The 5,781-nt window shown below is 37.1% G+C and overlaps 1 non-coding gene across 1 annotated transcript; it reads left to right on the forward strand.

The window, feature by feature from the left end:
• The first annotated feature begins 1,056 nt into the window (after nt 1-1,056).
• TRNAC-ACA lies at nt 1,057-1,128 on the forward strand. Its single transcript has one exon. It is a non-coding gene; the product is annotated as a tRNA-Cys (tRNA).
• Nucleotides 1,129-5,781: the final 4,653 nt, after the last annotated feature.

Here is a 5,781-nt window from a genome sequence, read left to right on the forward strand (position 1 = left end):
ATAGTTATTGCATTACCTCAGATTTTGAGAAAAATAGCCAGGCACTCAAGACAGCATTATCTATAAACATAGAGTGTAGTGGGAAAAAATTGCATCAAATGTTATGCACCTAAGTGTCTTAACACCTTTTCACTTTACTTATCCATAAAATGAATTACACACTCATTCTTAATTAACTTACATGCTAATTTAAGTGGATCTTTCATTTAAAGAGAAATAAACTTAATGATGAAAACAGTGAACCTAAATTGCATGTGACATTCTAGGAGAACTTATAAACTGGGAGTATTTTAGACACATTACAAAAGAAATATTGCCTTGGTATTTAAAGTAGCATAAGATAAATCAGAATGTGAGGAAAACATAATTTAGCTTCCATCTCTGCTAAGTCATCAGATTTCACTGGACAAATAAGTTTCCTCATCCCCCTTTCAAGGCATTTTGCTCAGGGTATCTGTGGAAGTATCCAGTAAAATCAGTTCTGTGAAATCAACATTGCTTGGGTATACACAGCTTAGTGGTTAGGAATGCAAGACCTGGAGTCAGACTGCCTGAGTTTAAAGGCTGGCTCCTCCACTTTCTGGTTAAATGAACTTGGAAAGTTATTGAACCTCGCTGTTTTGTAATCTGTAAAATGGCAATAATAACAAGTTCACGCCTTATTATGAATATAAGTAAGTTAATACATATGGAATTTGGAACAACATCTGGCATGTATTCTAGTAGATACAAGACCAACTACTAATGGTCAGGCACTGGATTAAGAACTGGGAATTCAAGCTGAAGAGGGTTCTTATAAGAAGACAGGAAACTGATCTTGAGCTAAATATTTATCAAGAGCATTGATGGGACTTCCCTGGAGGCTCAGATGGTAAAGCATCTGCCTACAATGCGGGAGACTCAGGTTCAATCCCTGGGTTAGGAAGATCCCCTGGAGAAGGAAATGGCATCCCACCAGTATTCTTGCCTGGAAAATCCCATAGATGAAGGAGCCTAGGAGGCTACAGTCCATGGGGTCCCAAAGGGGGATGGTTATTCATGCTGCCATTTAGGGCTTCCCTGGTGGCTCAGATGGTAAAGCATCTGCCTACAATGCAGGAGACCTGGGTTCGATCCCTGGGTGGGGAAGATCCCCTGGAGAAGGAAATGGCAACCTACTCCAGTATCTTTGCCCAGAAAATCCCATGAACTGAGGAGCCTGGTAGGTTACAGTCCATGGGGTCGCAAAGAGTCGGACACAACTGAGTGACTTCACTTCACTTCAGGAACAGAAACCAAACACACTTGGCAAAAATCTTGATGTAAACTATCAAATTATCATTGATGCATTTAAGAAAAGTACATTTAGCACTAATTACTCCTGTGATAGAAGGGAAGAAGCAGTGGTGTCCACGATCTGAAATTCATTTCCATTTGGCTTTGAAGAGCATGACGTTATTGTTAGGGGCCAATTTGTCTTCTGAGCATCTTAGTGAAGTCAATATTAAATGATTTTTCATTTTATGATGGTAACAGTACATCGCAGAACTAATCAGCTCATAGCTCGGCAGGGAAAGTCAATCTGGATCATTAATTGGTTGTGGAGAATTCACACAGTACATAATACATAACATCAGTAAACTCACTCAAATGAAACAGGTGTTCAACATCAGTGTAAAATCATTTTTATAGGGAGAGGGGCTAAAATTTAAGAACGTGTTCTATTGTATTCAGCAAACTACTTAATGTGAACAAAGTTAAAATTAATCTTTATTTACCACAAGTTAGATGATATTCTTTGTACTGTTATAGCATGTGTATTTAGGTAATAGAAATGATGATAAAATTATGTTACAATAACTTGGCTTTTTTTTTTACACTATCTAAACACTATCTGTTGTGGAATATGGAAAGAACTTTAGTTATACACAGAAATGAAAGTTTTCTTCTACTAGCAATAGTAGTATAAAAGGTCAAGTAATTCTAAATTGTGCTTGTCAGTTTTAGAAACTTCAAGTGAAAAATCATTTTGGAAGTACAGAATGTAATGTTTAATTCTCATCTTTATTCAGAAGCTTTGTAAATCCCTATTTACTCTATTTCCCTTCTTCTTTTGCCTCTTGTTGCAAACTGGCTGTTACATAATGGGAAACCATTGCCTGAATTGTCTGCTGTAGGTATTTTCCACTTTCACTAACTAGAAAGCTTAAAGGGGCAGCAAGGGGACTCACTTAGATTTTTTTCCTGTTCATTTTGACTATATTAATTAATGGAATTACTTGTCTTGGTAACAATTGAGATAAACTCTCAATATAAAAAATATTTTTTTCAAGTATTTCTTAAGACAATTGAGAAAGAAAAGGAGCAATGAGACATGCAGGAAAACAAAACTAACCAGTTTCTTTTTGTGACAGTGCAGAGATGCGGCAACTTTGGGGTTAAAGTGTATTTTACAATTAAAGGCATTAAAAGTTAACAAGGGATTTCTGAAACTTTCAAGAAAAATCTGCCAAACAGGGGCCTACAAACACAATACTTTTGCTGTTACAATAAGCTATTATGTTTCATACATTTAAAACATTCCATTTTTTTTCCTGCCAAGCAAAAAAAGTTCAGAAGCATGGAATTCTGAACGCTAGCAGACAATGAACAGAAACCCAAAGATCAATGTGTTTCTAAAGGATTATATTGCTGCCAGTGCTTCCCAGACTGTTGGCTTATTGTGAGAAACTTAACTCCTTCAAGCTTTTCAGTAATTCACCCCTTTTGTCCATGTCAAGATGAAGTGGCCCCTTGTTTCTAACAATGGATCACATCATCAAAATCCCCGCAAGTGCACCAAGCAAGGAGGCATGTCACACTGTGCAAATGGCCTTCAGCTCGACTGCCGTGGCATTGTCAGCATTGTGTCACAGGCTGGCAAAGCCAGGGCCACTGATCCGGAGCCATCGGGTCAGGGCATCATGCAGGATGGAAGGATGCACTTACAATATCAGCAGTTCGTGGACAAATCCACTGCATATTCTACTTTACAACTGCCAGCAGCAAACCATCAACATGATGCTCAACCCTGCCTGAGAGATGGCGGGAAAGAAAAGGAAAGAAAGGGGAAGAATCATCAGAGAAGACTGTATTAAAGAATGACTTTTCCCACAGTGCGAATGGTGTATTCTGTTTAGAAACAATTACTCTCTGGTTTTTGTTTCCTCTTACTTCCTTTGTTCACGAGAATCTGTTTCAGGCACAGTAGAATTCCATGTTTCTGGTAATTGGTAAATGAGGATTATTTTCAAAAAAAAAGTTGGATGCCGCATAAGAAGAAAAGAAAAGGGGGCCTCATCAGGCAATACCTTCTCCTGCTTTTGTAAGAAAATACCTGTTGCTTTGCAGATACCAAGAATGAACTAGTGGTTACCAGCAAAGGAGAGGTTTGGGGAGGGACAAAATAGGAGAAGGGAATTAAGAGGAACAAGCTACTAGGTACAAAATAAGTTACAAATTATTCTCCAATTAAAAATAAATAAGTTACAAAGATGTAATGTATAGCACAGGGGATATAGTCTTTTATATATCTTATAATAACTTTGGAAATGTGTTAGTCACTCAATCATGTCTTACTCTTTGCGACCCCATGGATTGTAGTCTGCCTGGCTCCTTTGTCCACAGAACTGTCCAGGCAAGAATACTGGAGTAGGTAGCCTTTTCCTTTTCTGGGGAAAAACTTTGAAGCATAACTTATAAAACTATCAAATGCCTATGTCTTACATCTGAAAGTAATGTAATACTGTAAATTCACTATACTTAAAAAAAAATTAGCTATTGCAGTTAGGCACTTCTTTGCCATATCAGCACAAATGTGTTTTATCATTTCACACACCATACTCTAATTTTGAAGTAAATTATTAGCCTATAAGCTCCTCCTGCACACACATGGCATTTCTCTCATTCGTTGTTTTGTACTTTTTGAAAATTTGTGAACCTTATATTTGGACATGGTTAATAAAAATCACCACAGAGTTTATATAATGAAAAGCCATTTCCCTTCTTGCTTCTTTTCGCCAGAAGCAACCACAACTTGTTTTTGTGTGCATGTCCTTCCAGAACTTTTCTGTGCATATACAAATGTTTGTAACCTGATGACATGTTGCAAAACCTATTTCTGGATTGAAATAATTCACAAAGAGCCAGTACCAATTATTAAATAAAAATAACTATAAAGTCATTGAAAATAATAAACTTGTCTTTAAAACATATCATAAGCCCAGGTAAACAATTTTCTGATATTTTTACCAGTTTTTCACCTTGAACATATATTTACCCATCTTACAACAATTGATTTGAGGGTATATACTCTAACTTACAACTCCTGTCAGACATCCTCAGTTGTAAATGTCATGGGAACACAGAATCAGTGTTGTATTAACTCCTGAGTTGTAACCTCTCTTTGAATGACTTAAGGTTTCCTTTTCATTTCTGACCCTATGGCCACCTTCTTGAGACCTGAATTAAATTCTTTGTTGAGTCCATAAAATGAGGATCTCTGAGGCCCTTTTAGAGAATGTCCATTCAGGTCTACTGAGTTATTTCTCCCAGGATGAAGAGAGATTATTAGGTTTAGAGATGAATATTAACTTTTATATTCCCAGTGGGAGTGTAAAAAGAAGACAGTTGTGACAAAATCTAAACTTGAACCTTTGCTTTTAAAATGTGTTAAATACTAGCAAACTGAATCCAACAACATATTAAAAGGATCGTACACTATGATAAAGTGAAATTTATCCTAGGGATGCAAAGATTTTTCAATGTCTACAAATCAGCATGATATATCACATTAACAAGCTGAAGAACAAAAATCATATGATCATCTCAATAGATGCAAGAAAAGCTTTTGACAAAATTCAGTACCCGTTTATGATAAAAACTCAACATAATACAGGCCATACATGACAAATCCATAGCTAACATCACTATCAAAAACCATGATCATGGCATTCAGTCACTTTATGGCAAATAGAAGGGGAAAATGTGAAAGCAGTGACAGATTTTATTTTCTTGGACTCCAAAATCACTGTGGACAGTAACTACAGCCATGAAATTAAAACATGCTTGCCCCTTGGAAGAAAAGCTATGACAAACCTAGACAGTGTATTAAAAAGCAGAGACACCACTTTGCTGACAAAAGTCTGTATGGTCAAAGCTATGGTTTTTCCAGTAGTCATGTACAGATGTGAGAGTTGGACCATAAAGAAGGTTCAGCACCAGAGAACTGATGCTTTCAAATTACAGTGCTGGAGAAGACTCTTGAGAGTCCCTTGGATGGCAAGATCAAACCAGTCAATCCTAAAGGAAATCAACCCTGAATATTAATTGTAAGGACTGATGATGAAGCTGAAGCTTCAGTACTTTGGCCGCGTAGTGCAAAGAGCCAACTCGTTGGAAAACACTCTGATTCTGTTAAAGATTGAAGCCAAAGAAGTGGGCAGCAGAGGATGAGATGGTTAAACAGCATCACCGACTCAATAGACATGTGTGGCTTCCACATAGCGAAAGACAGAGGAACCTGGCATGCAACAATCCATTGGGTTGTTCAGACTCAGTGACTGAGCAACATCATTCTCAATGGTGAAAAGCTGAGAGAATTTCCTCTAAGATTAAGAACAAGATAAAGATGTCCACTCTCACCACTTTTATTCAATATAGATTTGAAAGTCCTCACCATGGCAATCAGGAGAGAAAGAAGTAGTAGGAATTCAAACTGGAAAAGAATTCAAACCAGCATTGTAGGTGACATGATATTATACA

The sequence above is a fragment of the Cervus elaphus genome, chromosome 9, assembly GCF_910594005.1.
Source record: "Cervus elaphus chromosome 9, mCerEla1.1, whole genome shotgun sequence".
NCBI lineage: Eukaryota > Metazoa > Chordata > Mammalia > Artiodactyla > Cervidae > Cervus > Cervus elaphus.